Source organism: Ursus americanus, chromosome 14 (genome assembly GCF_024610735.1).
Source record: "Ursus americanus isolate L20-20 chromosome 14, mUrsAme1.1.p, whole genome shotgun sequence".
Classification (NCBI taxonomy): Eukaryota; Metazoa; Chordata; class Mammalia; order Carnivora; family Ursidae; genus Ursus; species Ursus americanus.
Window position 1 is genome coordinate 33,543 of NC_142140.1, and position 20,531 is coordinate 54,073.

A 20,531-nucleotide genomic window follows, 5' to 3' on the forward strand; every position below is an offset into this window, starting at 1 on the left:
AGGGACAGTTGGGAAGCTGAGGTCCAGAGAGGCAGGGACTGGCCCAGGACAAATGAGGGGTGCACAGTCCAAGGAGCAGGGCTGCTCTCCAGTCCTAGGCCAGCATCAACCCACCCATGAGGTTTGCTTTGGGGATGAGAGCCCCTCAGATCCTTGGGGATAGCTCCCCACTCCGTCCCATGTGGGGACATGACCTTGGGCATCCCCAGGCAGGTAGAAGCATGTGTACTGTGTGCGCAGACACACACACACACACACACACACATATACTCTGACTGCCCAGCTGGGGGTCAGAAGGGGAGGACACCCTGGGAGCGAGGTGGGTGACAAAAAGAAGAAAGAGGTCGGAGACAGCTGGGCCATGGGGCAGGGGCATCAGGACTCCTGGCCATACCCCAGATCCACAGCATGGGGAGGGGATACATGTCAGGCTGATAGTCAGGGGGTCCCCAAGGGGCCCAGGAGGGTTGCCAGGGCACTGGGAGAGGACAGGGTCTGGGGTCCGGTGTCCATCACCTCCCTGGGCACCTGGAAGTAGGAACAGAAACCCCCCGCTAGGAGGGGGCTACAGCACAAAAGGCCTCAGCTTACTCTTCTATCAATTGGGCTGTAGAGATGGGTGTCCCCAGGATCCCACAGGCTTGTAGAAGAGCCTGCTGGCCTTGGATCTCCGTCCCTGACCCACTGTGCTCCCAGTCCTGGGAAAATGCTTTGTACTCCCTCGAGGTCCTTCTGAGCAGAGGGCAGCCTGGGGGCTTGGGGGGCTGAGGACCTGGGTATGCAGAACGTGGCAGAGCACTGACCACTGCTCGGGGGACCAAGGTCAGGACCCTCCTTGGTGCAGCCTCAGGGTTCCCATTTGGAAGAGGTTCCAGAGTCAGTGCTCTGGGCATGGTGAGGAGGCCTTAGGAAGGAACTGAGCACCAGGACAGGAAAGGGAAACAGGGACGAGGGAGACTTCTGAGGGTTTCTCACATCGTCCCCGGAGCCCTCAGATACTGCTCCTGTGAGACACTCAGAGACAGAGACAGAGACTGAACACAGGAGAGAGGAAACCAGGAGAGAGGAAACCAGGAGAAGTCACAGACTTTCCTCCAATGACATCCCATCCATTTGTTCCATTCTCTTCCTTAGAGCGCAGTCACAGAGGCCATCCACCCTGGAGGGGAGGGGACTCCCCAGGGATGTGTGACCAGGATTTGGGAATGCCCGGGAACCACTGTGGAGACTGCCCCGCACATGGGCACAGACAAGGCCCGGGGACCTGAGCCTCAACTTAATGGGAGCCCCTGGAAGTCTGTGTCACCAGGGGAAAAGGTTGGAATCAGTTCATTGCAACCTTCCCACGGGGCCTGGGACAAAGGGGTGGCTTTGCCTGGACCCCAGAGCAGACCCAGCCCCTATGAGCTGTGTTCCATGCCCCACCCAGCCCCTGACTCATCCTTGCATTGCCAAGTGCGTGCCCCAGCCTCCTGTGATAGCAGGTACGAAATGTATGTAGAAGTCCTACCCCTGATGGTGTCCCTAGAAGTAGAAGCCAGAACACCCCACTGTGCAGATGGGGAGCCTGGGGAGGCCCTGAGAGGCACAGGGTCTGTCCAGGGTCACGGCCCTGGTCACGAGCAGAAGCCCGGTCTGAACCCAGCTCTGCGTCCTCACAGCGGGGACACTGGCTGCACCCAGGCCCCCTGGGGGCTGTGGGTGGGCGGTGTGGGTGTCACTGTATGGATGAGGCATGGGGTGGAGGGTGAGCATAGAGCAGCTGGGGGAGGGGGGCCCTTGGGGGCTCTCGTGGGAGAAGGAAGTCGGGCAAGGGAGCCCCAGGCAGTGGTGACCTCACTTCCCTGACAACGGAGCCCAACAGAATTTGGAACTCGGGTAACCAGGCACCCACATTCCAGAGCCAGCCCCCTGCCCAGCTCATTTCGTTGGAGATCCTCGAACGAAGAACATGTTTGCGTGTTGCATCCCCAAGTCCGGAGGCTGCAGGCTGAGGAAAGCGCGCCCTGCAAACACTTCCCCTCGCTGGGGATGTCGTGTCAGGGCTCCCCGACGCCTCTGGCCATTTGGCAGGAAGGACCAAAAGGTGACACCATGAGGCCCAGAGCCGGCCAGCCCAGCCCCACACACTCTGATCTGACTGTGCAGCCCCAGGTCCCCTCCGTGTGTGTGTGTGTGTGTGTGTGTGTGTGTGTGTGTGTGTGTGTGTAAGAGGGGTCTTGTAGGGTGGGGCCACTCCGAGCAGGAGCAGGCTGATGAGGGGTCAATGTCCAGTGGGCAGGTCATGTTCACACCCCAGGTCAAGCCTGGCTGGGTGGGACAGGGTGTGCGGGGGCTGCGCCCTTCTGCCCAAGGTTTATCCCGAGCCCTGCAGGGATGGGTCACTGTCCCGGGTGCAGGGCTGTGCACGCACAGGTCTGTGTCTGATCTGGGAGCAGCAGGGGGCCTGGGCAGGAGGACAGTGAAGACAGCCGGGCAGGGCTGTGATGCCTCTGGGCCGGCTACCGGTCCCTGTCTTTGCAGAAGACCATTCATGAGACTGAGAGGAAGCTGGTGGACACGCCCTCCTCTCCAGGAGCAGGGACAGGGGATCATCTGGGAAGGGTTCTGACTCTGCCCAGGCCACTGTCCCCAGTAGTCGTTCACTCAGTGACTATGATCCAGGAGCCAGAGCCCACGGAGGCCGAGCCCGAGGGTGAGAAGTCTGGGGCTGGGTGTGTGTGGTGTGTGGGGATGGGTCAGTGCTGGCCCCACAGGGAGGAGCCCCCAGAGGCTGGTGTGGGTCCAGGAGCAAGGACCGGGCTCAGAGCACCCAGTGGGTGGACTGCAGTCGGGGACACGTCCTGGTCAGGGTTCCTTCCTGGCTGCAGCTTCTCTGGGAGCCCCTGGGCTGGGTTCTGTCTCTGCAAAGGCCACGAGAGGCAGGCACATGGGTGAGCTTTTCTCCTCTCACAGCTGCTCCACCATCTGAGGAACTAGAGCCGGCTTCAAGTTCATGGGCAGCTCCAGAGGGAGGGGTGGTGCCTGCAGCGACTTCAGCAGGAGACCAGGAGCCAGCGGGTGACCTGGCACCTGCCCACGGAGAGCCTGAAGCTGTGCAGGAAGAGCCTACTGGAGAACCTGCCCACGGAGAGCCTGCCCCTGAGCCCGGCACTGCTCCTGCCCCCCCACCTGCCCCTATCTGTGCTCCTTTTCTTGCCCCTGCCCCAAATCCTGCCCCTGCTCCTGCCCCTGCCCTTGTCTGTGCTCCTGATCCTGCAAAGGATGAAACTCCTGCCCCTACCCCTTGCTCTGCCTGTGCTCCTGTTGCTGCCCCAGATTCAGCTACTGTCCCTGCGCCTGCCAGAGCCACTGCCCTTGCCCCTGCCTGTGCTCCTGTTCCTACCCTCCAGCTCTTGCCCCTGCTCCTGCCCCTTCCTCTACCCCTGCCAGAGCAGCTGCCCCTTCCCCTGCCTGTGCTGCCATTACTGCCCCAGAACAAGCTCATGCCCCAACTCTTGCCCCCTCCCCTGCCAGAACTGCTGCCCCTTCCCCTGCCCCTGCCAGAGACCCTGACCCTTCCCCTGCCCCTGCCTGTGCTGCTCTTCCTGCCCTGGACCCAGATCCTGCCCCACCTCCTGCCCCTTCCCCTGCCAGAGCCGCTGACCCTTCCCCTGCCCCTGCCTGTGCTCAGGTTCCTGCCCCAGACCCAGCTCCTACCCCAACTCCTGCGCCTTCCCCTGCCAGAACCGCTGACCCTTCCCCTGTCCCTGCCTGTGCTCCAGTTCCTGCCCCAGACCCAGCTCCTGCCCCTTCCCTTGCCAGAACTGCTGCCCCTTCCCCTGCCCCTGCCAGAGCCGCTGACCCTTCCCCTGCCCCTGCCTGTGCTCAGGTTCCTGCCCTGGACCCAGCTCCTGCCCCAGACCCAGCTCCTGCCCCTTCCCCTGCCCCTGCCTGTGCTCAGGTTCCTGCCCCAGACCCTGCTCCTGCCCCAGCTCCTGCTCCTTCCCCTGCCAGAACTGCTGCCCCTTTCCCTGCCCCTGCCTGTGCTCTGGTTCCTGCCCCAGACCCAGCTCCTGCCCCAGATCCTGCCCCCTCCCCTGCCAGAACTGCTGCCCCTTCCCCTGCCCCTGCCAGAGACCCTGACCCTTCCCCTGCCCCTGCCTGTGCTGCTGTTCCTGCCCTGGACCCAGATCCTGCCCCACCTCCTGCACCTTGCCCTGCCAGAACTGCTGCCCCTTCCCCTGCCCCTGCCAGAGCCGCTGACCCTTTCCCTGCCCCTGCCTGTGCTCTGGTTCCTGCCCTGGACCCAGCTCCTGCCCCAGCTCCTGCCCCTTCCCCTGCCAGAACTGCTGCCCCTTCCCCTGCCCCTGCCAGAGCCGCTGACTCTTCCCCTTTCCCTGCCTGTGCTCCTGTTCCTGCCCCAGACCCAGCTCTTGCCCCAACTCCTGCCCCTTCCCCTGCCAGAACTGCTGCCCCTTCCCCTGCCCCTGCCAGAGCCACTGACCCTTTCCCTGCCCCTGCCTGTGCTCTGGTTCCTGCCCTGGACCCAGCTCCTGCCCCAGACCCAGCTCCTGGCCCAGCTCCTGCCCCTTCCCCTGTCCCTGCCTGTGCTCTGTTTCCTGCCCTGGACCCAGCTCCTGCCCTTTCCCCTGCCAGAACTGCTGCCCCTGCCTGTGCTCTGGTTCCTGCCCTGTACCCAACTCCTGCCCCAGACCCAGCTCCTGGCCCAGCTCCTGCCCCTGCCCCTGCCTGTGCTCTGGTTCCTGCCCTGGACCCAGCTCCTGCCCCAGACCCAGCTCCTGCCCCAACTCCTGCCCCTTCCCCTGCCAGAACCGCTGACCCTTTCCCTGCCCCTGCCTGTGCTCTGGTTCCTGCCCCAGACCCAGCTCCTGCCCCAGATCCTGCCCCCTCCCCTGCCAGAACTGCTGCCCCTTCCCCTGCTCCTGCCTGTGCTCTGGTTCCTGCCCTGGACCCAGCTCCTGCCCCAGACCCAGCTCCTGCCCCCTCCCCTGTCCCTGCCTGTGCTCCTGTTCCTGCCCCAGACCCAGCTCCTGCCCCAGACCCTGCCCCCTCCCCTCCCAGAACTGCTGCCCCTTCCCCCTGCCCCTGCCTGTGCTCCTGTTCTTGCCCCTCACCCAGCTCCTGCCTTGGATCCTGCACCTGCCACTGCTGCTGACCCCGTCCCTCCCCTTGCTCCTGCCCATGTCCCTGCTCTTTCATCTGTCCCTGCTCCTGTCCCTGCCCCTATCCCAACCCCTGCCCCTACTCCTGCTCTTGCAGGGCTCCCAGAGCCACATCCAGAGCCCACAGCCCTGCAGGGAGAGCTCCTTATACAATTACCCTTAGTTCCTTCACCCGAACCCGATGTCCCGCCAGAATGTTTCATCCCCTCCCCCTATGTTCTTTCTCTCTGGTACATATTGACTGTTACTTTATCTTTTCATGTTCTGTATACTGTTTATTATTTGTTTTAAGTAAAATTACTTGCTTTCAATTGAACACGTCATGCACATTGAGTATACTCACAATGTTGTGCCACCCCACCAGAGAACATTGCTGCAGAATATCTCCTTCCCCAAAGGAGTCCCTGAACCAGAAGCCCTCCCTGCCCGTTTCTCCCCCAGCCCACACCCTCAAAACCCCCTAAGCTGCTCTGTTTCTTTACCTGTTCGGATGTTTCTGTAAGTGGAATCACAATAGGTACCTTCGTGTCTGCCCACCTATTTTCAAAGGGGACTCTTTTTTTCTGTGTTTATCTGACATAGCATTTCCCTTATTCGATACTGAAATCCCCAATGGATTACAGATCAGACATAATCATAGAGACCACTTTAGGAATTATGGGCACAATCTCAGGGCCGAGACCCCTGTTCCTGCTGGGACACCACGGCCTGACCTCAGACAGGAAACAGCTGGCTCTTCCTGTGACCCACACAGAAACCAGGGAAATGCAGAAAGCTAGGAGACACACCATAAAGGGCAAAAGCATTGCTCACAACCCAAGGCCAGAGAAAGGTTTCCCCTGCCTCTGGTCCAAACCGTGCTCCAAGTCACTGGGTTCCACAGGGACAGAGACCAAACACATGCAAGTCCAAGGGGGAGGATAGGCACGCGGGGAGTATGTGTCAGAGATGCGGGAGCTCCCGGGCAAGGACTCCGGCAAAGGAAACCCTATGGAGGCAGCACTGGTCAACCTCAGACTGGCAGGTGTCTGGTCCGGGGACCAGCAGCCCTGGGGAGAATGTGAGGACACAGAAGTCTCCCACAGGTCCCCTGGAGAGAAGGGTGACGGGCACCCTTGTCTGGGAGAACAGTGAGCCGCAGCCATCCCAGGCCGCAGGTGCACCCATTACCTAGCATGCTCGTCCTCAGACTCACCCCTGAAAACTCTCACTCGGTTTTTCACAGATGTATTTTCAGGAGTGTTCATCACAGCAGTGGTGGAGAGAGCAGGGTATGCTCCAACACTAATGCCCAAGGAGATGGATGGGATCCTCGGTCCCAGTCCTCATGATAGAATGCCCTGTAGCTACTGTCACAGCTTCCTCTGGGGCACAGGATCGGGGAAGCCCCTCCTGAGACTCCCCTCCTGCCACCCTATTCCTGGGAACATTCAGAATTGTCTGAGGAGGAGGTGGAGAGGATCCAGGATGACAGCAGGTCTGAGGAGAAGGATGGTCAGCACTGGGAGGACAGTTGGACGTGCCCTGAGCCACCATCCAGGGCCCGGGCTATGATGCCCTCGGACCTCACCCCAAATAATGGCTCCTGATGTAGGGACCTTACTTCCGTGGTTTCACTCCCTCCCTCCCTACATCATTTATTCACTCCATCATTCATTCCCCCCGCCTCTTTCCTTCCCCTCCACCCCTTCCATCCTCCCTCCCTCCCTCTTTCCCTCACTCCCATCCTCCCTCAGGCCCTCCCTCATTCAGCAGAGGATCTGGGGGCCTTGCTGTGTACTGAGCACTGGGGCTTCATCAGTGAGCAACCCCCCCAACCCATACCGTCATGTCCACTGTGGGTGGTGACAGGGGCCAGTCCTCAGGGTGAGCAGAGGTGATGAGCACCAGGAATCTGCTCCTGAAAACAGAGGCCAGTTGCGCAAAGAATGGAGAGACCCATGCTTAGCACTTCGTCTAGAAAAATCTAGTCCTGAAAAGTAAGTATGTCCTAGACTTAACGCAATGTGAGTTCTCATGGCAGGTACGCACTGATTCCTAGAACCAACGAAGAGTAAATCATCCAGTGTTGATGGGGGTTTGTGACACAACTTTTCTGACCAAATGACAGCGATTCAGCCAACATCTCCAGGGCCTTCAAGTCTTCCCAAGGCCTCTGCAATCCTCTGATTCTTCCATCGACCTCCTTGGGAAGCTCTGTCCTGTTGTCTTCCTTGTCGCCTGCCTCTTCTGGAACCCTTCTGTGGCCTCCCCACCAGGGCCACCCTCACCGGGATTTCCCGTGACCTGTGGCTAGGTGCCCGCATCCTGTGCTGCGCCCCACGAGCCTCGTGCTTTGTGCGAGGCCTGTGTGCTCACTCTGGGTCACTTGGCATCCCCCCTTGCAGCGGGCTGCATCTTCCTGAGCTGGGTCTCCTATGAGCAGTCTGTGAGGCCGGACTGTGCCCATGTCACGGGCACCGAAGCATGAGTCTAGAAGGTCCAGATGACCCACTCCCAGTCCCAGCATGTAGAGAATGGGCCGAGGGTGGTTCCCAAGCAGAGGAGGACTTTGGCCCAGGGGGCCTGAGGGAGGGCATGGCATAGTGAGCCTGCAGAAGGAGAGCGAGCACCGTGGTGGCCTGGGTGCTCAGGCCTGCTGGGAGACCAGGTCCCACATGCACTGGCTCTGTCCCCAGGACTGGAGGCCATCCGGGTATCCACACTCCCAGGCTGCAGGCTGGCAGTGACTTGCAGGGGGGAGGCACCGCTGGTGCAGGAGAGAACCCTCCACAGGGAGGAGGGGGCAGGCCCTCCCCCAGCAGCAGGTGCACTGGGGAGGGCTGAGGGGGCATCAGCAGACAGCAGTGGCTGCAGCTGGGGTCTCCACACAGGCCCCTGCCTCAGGTCCAGCACGAGATTGGATGGCCTTTGTCCCTGAAACACAAAGTCTGGCCCAGGACCCCTCCCTCAAGCACCCACTCCCAATCCTTTGTACTCAGCTCAAGTGACAGGAAATGGCCAATAGTTTAGGTGGTGTTGGGTGCACAGGGACATTTGTTTTCCTGGCCCATGCTGTAACACTGCTGGCATTTTAAAGATCTCAAGGCTTGGATTCAAAAACTGTAGGAAGGTAGCTTTGTAGCTTTCTGGAAACCTGTCTCTGTGCCTTGCAGCCCTCCCATCCCACCAGCTCTGCTCAGAATTCCTCCAGGCCACAGACCCACAGTCTTGGGTCCTCAGATGGCCCAGACGATGTGATCCAGGTGGGGCAGCAGGACACACTGTGGATTTCAGCAAACCTCCCCCCCCCCATAAAGTGAGGGTACCACTGGGCGAGCTGTCTGAAAACAGCCAGGTCAGGGTTCCAGGAAGACACCAGAGGCACAGGAGGAACTGGGGAGCATCTGAACGTCAGGTGGGGACAGTCAGAGCTTCCAGGCCCTATTCCCTAACGCTCCTCATCACTCAGCCTTTCTTCCAGTGAATCTGCTTGGTTTCTGTTTGCCCCAACTGTTACCCTGGGCAGCAGAGACTCACATATGCCTTTAAATGTTTAGGATATCGAATGCCCTCCAGTAGCCACCTCACTACAGTTGGTAGTAAGCAAGAAGTCACTGAGGTCTCCAAGGGTCTGGACTTGGTGTTTCCCTCTTCTGAGATGGGGACACCTGTGGAAGGTGCAGGTGGCCGGCTGGTGGGGGTTGCAGGCACCTAACATGGACAGATGGGGTAGGTGAGGCCCGGGGCCCCGGGGGGGTGTACCCGGCATCTGGACTGAACAGGTCTTCAAAGCTGCAGATTGGTTGGGATCATCTTCAGGCTGAGAAGGAAGATGAGGGGAGCAAAGGAGAGCAGAGGAGGCTCAGCTTAGACAGAAGAGGGCTGAGCCACTCCTTTGGGGGAAAAGTGGGTCAGGTCCAGGCTCATGGGGACAGACCTTAGGCCACTGTGTTACGTGAAATAAGCCAGTCCCTAAAGGACAGACACTGGAGGACCCCACTCGTGAGGGACGGAGAGCACTCCAATTCACAGAGGTGGAAGGAGCTGCTGGGTGCCAGGGCTGGGGAGGGGGAATGGGGGTTAGGGTCTCGTGGGTAGAGGTTCAGTTTGGGATGACAATGAAGTTGTGGCGATGGATGGAGGTGGCAGGTGCAGAGCAGTGAATGTACGTATTGCCACTGAATTGTACCCTGAAACGTGCTTAACGGTATCAGTCATATGTCCACTACACCACAATAGGAAGGTAGTGAGTCAGGAGGACGGGGCCATCGCGAGTCCCAGGAGGGCCCTGGAGCAGGGATCCTGTATCTTGGTTCTCGCTCTCACGCTCTGCCCCTTGTTGGTGACCGAGCTCACAGTAGGCACTCAGTGAATGCTTGCTAACACATAGTGCAGAGAGAGTCCACAAGTGCAAACCCTCCAGTGGGCACTGAGGGATCCCAACAGGACGCGCATCCAGACAGAGCCAGTGCCCACATCTCACAAACACCAGCACAGAAATAGCCATTTAAAACCAAGGCAGGAACCAGAAATAACCCAGAGGGCTCCATGCTCCTGGAGGCCATGCTAGCGGTCACAGCCTCTGGCGGTCAGGGGACTGGGGTTCTGAGAGGTGGCTCGGCGCACCCCTGACCCTGAAGGCCCATGGCTGCCGCGAGGTGCAGGGACTGGGAGGAAGACCCAGCCAGGGCCCGTTCTGGCTCCAAGGCTGCTGCAGGGCCGCTCCCAGCCCATCAGGCGATGTCTGTTTAGAACCAGGGAGAAAACCTTTTCCCTCAATTGTTCTTTTTAAAGATGGTTGCTCAGCACTGACACAGAAAAACATTCGACATAAAACTGGAGCCGTTCGCAGCTGCAAATGACCCAGAAATGATCGAAATGCACTGACCACAAAGAAAGGAACTTGTGCCCAAGGCAGGCCTCCTGTGCATGGGGGCAGCTAGGGGCCCTGGACATGTCCGAGCGGGCAGTGCTGGACTCCACAGTTGAGGGGACAGAAGAAGGAATCTGCTCTTATGGCTCCGCTCAGAGAGGCCACCCTGACAGAGACGGGGCGAGCCCCTCGTGTGTTCTGGATGTCCTGGTGATTCTTGGGCACTGCCCGAATCTCAGCATCTTCATGACCCGGGTGGGGGAGGGCAGCCCAGCAGCCTCAGGTCCCATGTGGCCTCCGGGGCTTGGTGGGCTTGTGGTTCAGGTGGCTTTTGTCAGGCCACATGGCCTCCATCCCATTGGCCAGGTCGACCCCCATTGCCTGGTGACAGGCCAATGTCAGTCAGTGAACCTCCACCACTGACCCCCCCAAAAAGGCCCCCATATAGTAAAAGTTGCCCTGGTGCCTGGGGATGTGGGCCTGGGACTGCGGCCGGCGCGCGTAGCTTAAGTTCTCATTGGCCACCCAGTAGAAACTGGGGTACAAAGTGACAAAGGGGGGGGGACAGGATCTCCACACCCCCGTGGTCGTGGAACTTCATGTCCACATCCGTGCACACCAGGTCGTCCACCTCACGGAGGAAGCGCTGCTCACAGAAGCGGCTGATCATCGCCATGTGCTGCATGGACACAGCCTGCCAGAGCAGGGGCACCACAGACCTCGAGGACCACCACCCTCCGGCCTTCCCGGAGAGGCACACAGGCCCGGCAGCTGGTGGTTCGTGAAGACGTACTAGGTGACCCTGTGTCCGCCATGAGGCACCGCGGACCTTGAGGACCACCACCCACTGGCCCTCACGGAGGGGCACACGGGACACGGCAGCCAGCTGGTCAGTGAAGACCTAGTAGGTGACCCTGTGTCCCACCATGAAGTGCTTCTTCGCCGTCTGCAGGACCAGCTTCAGGAAGACCACATAGCTACGGGGACAGGGGACAGGGTGAAAGGAGGGTCACTGACAGAGGCTGGCCGCAGGACCCCGAAGCTGAGGGCCATAGACCTGTGTACCTTCTTCAAGGGGTCAGGCCCTGGGCTGCTTTAAGCAACAGCCACTCTCCTGGCCTCTCCTGAGTGAGTCTGCCCATGGGGCCTCCCTACCTTCTGCTCCCAGAGATGGGGGCCATCAGCACCCCATCTTACAAAGGGGTGCCTAAGGCTTAAGAGGTTGGAAGCCCATGCAGCCCCACATGGGCTCTAGCATGCTGGAGCCAGGAACACTCCCCCTGTGCTGAGCTCCCGGGCAAACCCCCAGGTCCTGTCCCCATCTGCCAGGAGTGGAGCACCTTGGGGCACAGACCTTGTTTCTATGCCCTACAGTCTGGGTAGAACCAGCAGGGCCAGCCACCAGCCCCATTTTGTTTTGAGTGGGATGTCACCGGCCCCCACAGAGCTGTCTCCACCTCCTGGAGGGTCCTCCCTTGAAGGCTACTGGGCATCCTGCTGACAAGGTCCTCAGTAAACCACTGGTATTCCTAGGAGGGGTCACCCTCGAACTCCCCCAGATTTGGTCCAGTCCACGTGCAGGGAAGGGGAAAGAGGACCTCTGGAAGAAGAAGGAGCTTGCTTAGGCCCCAGCCTTGAATCCAAGGGTGTAAGCCTCCAGGTCCAGGTCTACATCTCCCCAGACAAGAAGTTGGGAGTCTTGTCCAACCACCTCACATGACTGGTCCCCCTTTGAGGGGACTACCTGCTCCCCACCATGGGGACAGCAGCTCCCCCATCATCAGGCAAGTGTGGTGAGCCCCTCTGGGACTGATTTTTTGTGCAGACACTAAGGCTACTTCCTTACGCCTGCCCCATCTTGGGCAGGTTAGCAAATTGCCCACATCGGGAAGGTGGGCACTACATTTAAATAGCGGACAGGCACATTCAACCAGCAGACATGAGTCAGGTCATCAGGGGGCAATTCGGGGCCCAGCCAATGGGGAAACAAGCCAAACATGAAGCAGGGAGAGAGAAGAGTGCTCCTGGCAGAGGGCACAGTGAATGCAAAGGCTTGGACTCAGGCCTGAGGCACACGAGGGACAATCATACCTCTGGGTGGCCCACAGAGGGGCAGGCTGTGATGGGAGAGGTGAGGCTGGAGAGGATGGGCAGGAGGGGAGCAGACCACAGAGAGGCCCAAATGTTATGTGTCGAAATCTGGTCACTGGAGAATGGGCTCTGTGCGGAAGAGGACAGGGAGACCCCTAACCCTAACCCAACCATAACCCTAACAACCCGTAACACCAATCCTAACCACTAATACCAACCCCAATGAAATCATCACAAAATCAGCAAATACATTTCTACACCTGTCTTAAAATAAATATAAGAAGCCTCATCAGAGAAACTGCAAAACTAAGAGCTCTTAAATATATTGTGCATCATAAGCAAGGGTCTCTTCACAAACATCTCAAAGGTTGTTCAATATAGTGAAACCAAGCAATGTTATACTCCGCAATAAATTTTTAAATAAGAACATGTGGTCCTATTAATTGATGCAGAAAAGGTTCTAACCAAAATCCAATGGCTGTTGCTGATATAAACACTCCTGAAAACAGGAAAAAGGGGTAATTTTTTTCAATAAATCTATAGCAAACACCATGCTCAAGTCTGAAGACTGACAGCTCTACTCCGAAATCGGCAACAAGGACAGGATGCTGGCTTTCAAAGAAGGACAGATACTGTATGATTTCACCTCTTGAGGTGTCTAGAGACAGAAAGCTGAACGTGGCAGCAGGGCCGAGGGGAAAGGGGAATGGGGAGTTAGTGTTTCATGCACACAGTCTCCCTCGGGGAGAAAGAAAAAGTTCTAGAGAATGATGTACAACCGTGTGAACTCAGCTAAGGCCAGAGAACTGTGAACCTGAAATGTTTTAAGTGGTAAACATTATTTATGTTTAGTCACAGTGAAAAAATGAAGGACTGATGCATGTCACCACGTGGACAGACACCGAAAATAGCCCAAGCGACATAAGCCATCCAGAAAGGCCACCCAGATTGGAGCCATCTGTGCTCCTTAAATCCATCAGGGTTGTGCAAATACAGGAAAGTCTCGGGAGCAGTTGCAGAAGAAGAAAACTGGATCCGAATGGAGCAGGACATTTCAGACAGTGGGGCAGGTGGCGACAGTTCAAGTGGGCCTGTGGTCTGGATTATAATCCTTGTTCAGGGCTATGTGGTGGTTCCGCGGGAGAGTGTCCCTGTTCAGGATAAAACGCACTGAAGTATCCCATGTGAAGTGACAAATGTGGTAAAGAAACGACAGCTGGGGAGTCCGAGTGTGGAGATAAAGCGTATTTGTGCTGCTGTGACAGGTTCACTGCACCTTGAAATCACCGCAGAGTCAACCAACCAGGTCAGCACCATGTCACAGGAGCAGAGACCACATCAAGCTTCCTGATGGAGGCCAAGTCCTCCCAGACCCAGTTCACCCACTGTGGAGAGGCCACAGGTTAGCAAGAGACTCGTGGGAGGATGACATCGGCGACCCCTGTGTCTTAGGTACAGGAGAAGCAGCAGGATCTGGAATTCCAATTTTCCACAACGCTCCACCAAAAACTGGTTAGAACTGTGCAAATGCATGAAGGGAAGGCTCAGTCAAGTGGACTGGGGTCGCCAGAAGGGGGGCTGCGCGGGGGAGCCAACCGCTCAGTGTCAATTACACAAACAACTGTCAATTACAGACCCCACATTGAAGCTCCACAACAGAGACTCATCAGTCACAGGCCCCAAAGGGGAAGACGTCAGTTTCACCTCCTCCAAGAAATCACCACCCCTGCAGCTAAGTGGGTGAGAACCTTCCATCACCCCAAACCTGCTTCTCTCCAGGGGACTTTCCTTCAAAACAACCCTCTCAACTTCCTCCTCCTCCTCAGTGAAATACTCAACAGGGGACAGCCTTGCTCTCAGACACCCGTGAGACACCAACAACAGACGTAGAAGGAGACAAGAAAGCCCTGTCCTCAGACACCCAAGAGACACCGAGGACAGACTACGAGGGAGACGTACGGCCCTGCCGTCAGACACCCGGGAGACACCGACGACAGACATGGAGGGAGACGGAGAGCCCTGTCCTCGGACACCCCTGAGACAACGACGACAGACGTCGAGGGAGACGGACGGCCCTGTCCTCAGACACATATGAGACACTGACCACAGACGTGGAGGGAGACGGACGGCCCTGCTCTCGGACACCCGGGAGACACCGACGAAAGACGGACACCAGGGAGACACCGACGACAGACGTCGAGGGAGATGGATAGCCCTGTCCGTGGACACCCCTGAGACACCGACGACAGACGTCGAGGGAGACGAACAGCCCTGCCCTCGGACACCCGTGAGACACCGACGACGGACGTCGAGGGAGACAGACAGCCCTGCCCTCGGACACCCGTGAGACACCGACGACGGACGTCGAGGGAGACAGACAGCCCTGCCCTCGGACACCCGTGAGACACCGACGACGGACGTCGAGGGAGACGGATGGCCCTGTCCTCGGACACCCGTGAGACACCGACGATGGACGTCGAGGGAGACGGATGGCCCTGTCCTCGGACACCCGTGAGACACCGACGATGGACGTCGAGGGAGTCGGACAGCCCTGCCCTCGGACACCCGGGAGACACCGACGACACACGTCGAGGGAGACACTCGGAGACCGGAAGACACTCTGTGCTCAGGAAGAACCGACGCCGTGAGAACACCTGCTCTCCCCACAGCCGTCTGTCTGCAGAGCGCACGCTGTCGCTACCGAACCTCCAGACACCGAACCGACAGCCCGGACCGGGTGTGGACGCGGGGAGGACCCTGCGGGGCCGAGGCCGGGGGAGCACGAGCACCAGGCGGCCGGAGGCTCCCTGACTGCAGACTGCCTGCGGAGCCCCCGGAACCGGATCCGTGTGCGCGTAAACACGGACCCGCGGACCAGCCCAGAGGATCCGAGCCCAGGGAGGGGAGACCCCACAGCCCTGCGCACAGCCCCGCCAGCGACCCCACGGCACCGCACACAAACCACGGAAACCCCACCGTCTACACAGCACGCCCTTCCTCCGCGGGGTCCTGTGAGCACGGAGCCCTCGGCAGTCCCCGCTCAGGCGGCTTCTCCTCACCTTCTCCTCCCGAGGCGGGTCCTGAGGAGGCCGGGCTCCTGTGGGTGTGGACGCGCACCCAGGTCCGCCTGAACTGTCCACTGCGGGTCCTGAGGAGGCCGGGCTCCTGTCAGCGTGCACGCGGCCCCACCTCCTCCGGAAGTGTCCGCAGTGGGAGCGGCTCCGGTTACTACAGGCGGACAAGCCCTCTGAGCACGCAGGCCCCGCCCGGGTCAGGGAGCTGTGCTCCGGCGCCCCCTGCGGGCGGCACAGGCAGTGCAGGAGGCAGCGCAGAGTGCAGTGCACTCAGTACCACGGACGCACCTGTCCCCTTCCCGGGTCCAGCTGAACCCAAAAAACCTTGAAAATTTCTAACTGAAATGGAGTACAATATCCCGGCTTCTCCAGAAATACTTAAGGAACAATGACTTGGAAACCATATACTATGAAATGAAATGTAGACAAAACCTTTACAACTTCCACCAAAATTCACTCAAAATTTTACATAAATTTAAAATATACAACTATCAAAATATCAAAAAGAAAACATAAAAGAAAATCTACATGACCTTTGGTTTGGTGATGAGGTTTTTTTTATATAAGATTTATTTATTTATTTGTCAGAGAGAGAGAGAGAGAGCACAAGCAGGGGGAGGGGCAGGCAGAGGAAGAGGCAGACTCCCTGCTGAGCAGGGAGCCCAATGCTGGACTCGATCCCAGGACCCCAGGATCATGACGTGAGCTGAAGGCAGATGCTTAACCCACTGAGCTACCCAGGCATCCCGGGGATGAGTTTTAATACACAACACCAAACACCAATCCAGAAAAGAAAAAAATTGATAATGTGAACTTTTATAAAATCAAAACTTCTGCTCTGTGAAAGACCTTGCTCAGAGAACAAAAAGACAACCCAAAAACTGTGAGAAAATATTTGCAAAACACACATTTGATAAAGGATCTGTATTCAAAATGTACCAAAAACTCTCAGAACTCAACAGTAAGGATACAAATAACCTAATTATCAATGGGTAAATATCTGAACAGACACCTGGACAAAGAAGATGTACAGATAATAAACAGGCTCTACATCCTCTATCATTAGGAAGTTACCAATTTAAACAACAGTGAGATAGTGCAGCACACCTATGAGAAATGCTAGAGACCAGAAAATGAGGGTACCTGTTGTTGAAGGGTGAGGAATGACAGGAACACTTCTTCATGCTGGGGATACCCGTAAGGCCACTTGGGAAGACTGTTTGGCAGTGTTTCCAAGGCTAAATAAATGTCACCTGAATATCCAACAATCACACTTCTAGTATTTAGACAACTGCCTTGAAAAACTGTTTCCTCACAAAAACTAGCATGCAGTTATGCACAGTAGCTCTATTCATCATTGCTAAAAACTTGAAGATCAGGGTGTCCTTCCACAGATGAATCCATAAGCAAACTGCGGTGCATCCACATGAAGGGTGCCAGGAGGCCCCACCAGTCTGCAAGAAGGGTGCCCATGGGGATGGCTGGGCCCCTGCACCCAGTCCTGTGTAAATCTACACGTGCCTACTGAGTGCTCTCATGGGTCAGGGTTTTGCTGGCACCTGGAGCTGCCCAGGCAGAATGGGGCCAGCAGCACTCTTCCCAGGTCGGAAACTGGAAAGAAAAATACATGATCTCTGACACCCTCCACAACCCTTAACTGGTTGAGCTGGATTTGAAACACTCAGTGACCAAGTAGACATTTCACTCTTCTATTAAAGCCCAGAACTGAAGGGCCCAGAAAAACAAGGCTTCAGGTCAAACCTGGACTCATGTGTAACCCTGGACAAGTCCTGTCCACCCTGGAGGCCCAGGGAGATGGAAAGGGGGAGAGGGCCAGTTATGTTTAAACTTAACCCTGACCCTAACCCAAACCCCTAATCCCAGACCCTGACCCTAAGCCCAAACCGGAATCTACACCTTATTTCCTAACCACATACCAGAATCATCTGATCTTCACTATTCTACTATGCCATAAGCTGAGCATGTAGCCCTTTGTAATAACATATAATTGTGACAAGCTGTCTTATTTTCTCTGCCCATGGGAGATAACTAGTTCTTGGGTGTGGACTTCATGCCCCCTTCTTTCAATCTTCAATTCAAACCTCAAGTCAGGAGGGGATTATGCTAAGTGAAATTAAGTCAAGCAGAGAAAGACAAAAACTGAAGGTTGCAGAAAGGGAGGGGGTAGGGGTATGGGTTATCCTGGTAATGGGTATTAAGGAGGGCACATGTCATAATGAGCACTAGTGTTATATGCAAACAATGAATCATGGAACACTACATTAAAAACTAATGAAGTACTGTATGATGACTAACATAATTTTTTTAAAAAAGAGGAAGATATGAAATCCACACAGAAAAACTGTCACCATTTGCAAATGACATGAAATCCCTAAAGATTCCACCAAAAACTGTTAGAATAAACAAATTCAGTAAAGCTGCAGGATATAAAGTCAGTATACAGAGACCTGTTGCATTTATTTTTTTTTTCAGATTTTATTTATTTATTTGACAGGGAGAGAAAAAGCACGAGCAGGGGGAGTGTCAGACAGAGGGAGAAGCAAACCCTCACAAAGCGGGGAGCCCAACACGGGGCTTGATCCCAGGACTCTGGGATCATGACCTGAACTGAAGGCAGATGCTTCAACGATGGAGCCACCCAGATGACCCAACTTCTTGCATTTCTATATACTGATGACACACTTTTGCAAAGAGAAATTTAAAAAGCAATGCCACTTACAATTGCATCCAAAAAAAATCTAGGAATAAAAGCAACCAAGAATGAGAAAGACATGGTACACTCAACACATGGCAGAAAAGAAAGGAAAAACATGTGTCGGGGGGGGGGGAGGAATGCATGGGTCAAAGATTTGGAAGGCGACACAAACAAATGGAAGCATACGCCATGCTCCTTAACTGGAAGAGTTAATTATGTGAACATGTCCATCGTACCCAAAGCAATCGACAGATGTCATGAAATCCCTATCTGAATTCCAGTGGCATTATTCGAGGAAATAGAAGACAGTCCTAAAACTCGTATGGAATCACAAAAGACCCCAAATACCCAAAGCAACCTGGAGACAGAAAGCTGCAGTCAACACACTCCTGGATTTCAAGCTAGATTACAAAGCTGTAGTCATCAAAACAGGATGGTACTGGCATAAACACAGACACCAGGTCAGTGGAACAGAACAGAAAGCTCAGAAACGTACCCACATGTAGATGGTCCTAACTTATGACACAGCAGCAGAAGATATGCCATGAGGGAAGGACTGTCTCTTCAGTGAGCGGTAACAGGAAAGTTGGGCACTAAATGCAGAAGAATATAACTGGGTCACTTTCTTATACCACATACAAAATTTTTAATGGATGAATGATTTGAACATAAGACCTGAATCCATAAATCCCCAAGAAGACACAGGTACTAACTTTCTCGACGTTGGTTTGGGCAAAGAGTGTTTAGATCAGACACCAAATGCAAAGGCAACAAAAGCAAAAATAAACAAGTGGAACAACATCAAACTGAAATCTTCCACACGGCAAAAGAAACCAGCAAAAACTTAAAAGGCCACTGAGCCAATAAGAAAAAAATATCTGCGAATCATATGTGTGAGAAGAGGCTAATATCCAGAATGCACACAACACTCTTACAAATCAAAACAAAAAAAAACTGTATAAAAAATGGGGAGAATATGTGAATAGATACTTTCCAAAGATGGCACACAGGTGCCAACAGACAGAAAAAGTTGTTCAACATCACTAATCATCATCAGGGAAACATAAGTCAAAACCATAATCAGCCATCACCTCACAACTGTTGCAACGGCAATCGTCCCAAAGACAGACACCAGGTGTGGTCAAGGGTGTGCAGATGACAGGACCCTGTGCACTGTTGGTGGGAATGGAAATGGGTGTACCCACTGTGACAAACGGTATGGAGGTTCCTGAAAAAATAAATACAACTACCATGTGACCCAGTAATGGCTCTACTGAGTATTGATTTGGAGAACACAAAAATACTGCCTCAAAAAGACAGATGCACTCCCACGTTCACTGCAGCATTATTCACAATAACCAGACATAGAAACAGAGACCTTGGGAGCCTTATGCTAAGTAACTCAGACATAAAGACAAATACTAGATGCTCTCATGTACATTCCACGTGGAATAAACAAATACTGAACGCATAGATACTGAGAACAGATGGGTGGGTGCCTGATTCGAGGATGGTTGGTAGAAACAGGTGAAGGTGGTCAAAGGCGCAATGTTTGAGTGATAAAATCCGACAGTCATGGAATGTTCTGTGCAGCAGGGAGACTAAAATGAACCCCGCAGGATGGGGTATAAGTTTCCCTGCTCTTAGAAAGTACAGTGTTCCTAGGAAACCTTCCACAGCAGAAATGGTATAAAGAAGGAACTACCATTAATTTATACGGAAAAATTAGAGAGTGTGCTCAGACTCCAAAATCCCTTCTCTTTGGCTTTTCTTAGGCCTCAGGACACAACTTCCTAACGGAGGCCCAGCATAAATGAAGATAAAGCACAGCAGAGGCTCACAGACACAATTCAAAGTGCTGGTGGCTGGACACAGGGAGTGGTTCCCAGCGGAAGGAGCTGGTTGGGGTTCACGCTGCCTCTGTAGTGGTTCCCCACAAAACAGATGCTGAACGCAATGCTCACTGTTTGACTTTTCATAAGAGGGAAATCCTCTTCAGGTCTCTTCCTCTTACTGAAGCTGGGTAATAACGTAGTTCTTTCAAGAAAGCCAAGTGTCTTACCGTGAACATTTAAAAAGTGGGGGATAACTGTACTTGAACGTTGCTGAGGGAGGACATGTGAGAGGTTCTCCCAGACACAAACCTCAGCAGATCCACTGGGAAAGGCACCTTCCTCAGCATGTGGAACACGGACTACCTCCTACCCCCAGAAACGTCCTCCTTCCCCTAGCTCAGGACAACCCACAACAGCTGGGAGTTACCCCAGTTCCTCCTTTCTCCCATTCCCAATATCTAAGCCATCGGCAACTCCTGTGAGCTACATCTTCATGATGTACCCAGAACGGGACTAACCAGTCCTTCCAAGGCCACCAGTCTGGTCGACACTGGAGCTCATCTCTTGCCTGAGTTCCTAGAAAAGCATCATCATTGACCTTCCTTGCCCATCCTCAACCCTCTGTCATCTGTTTTCAACACTGAAGCCAGGATGGCCTGGTAAAACAGGGTCCCATGGGGTCACAGCCCTGCAATGGCTTCCTGTCACGCTCTGTCACCTCCCTGAGGTCATGTCCTAAGCTGTCTCCTGTAGCCACAGGGCCTTCTTGCTGCTCCTGGAAACACCTGCTATGCT

At 55.3% G+C, this 20,531-nt stretch overlaps 1 pseudogene; it reads right to left on the reverse strand.

Annotated features, from left to right (window-relative positions):
• Window positions 1–10,086: 10,086 nt before the first annotated feature.
• LOC148108893 (histo-blood group ABO system transferase-like) lies at window positions 10,087–11,201 on the reverse strand (annotated as a pseudogene).
• Window positions 11,202–20,531: the final 9,330 nt, after the last annotated feature.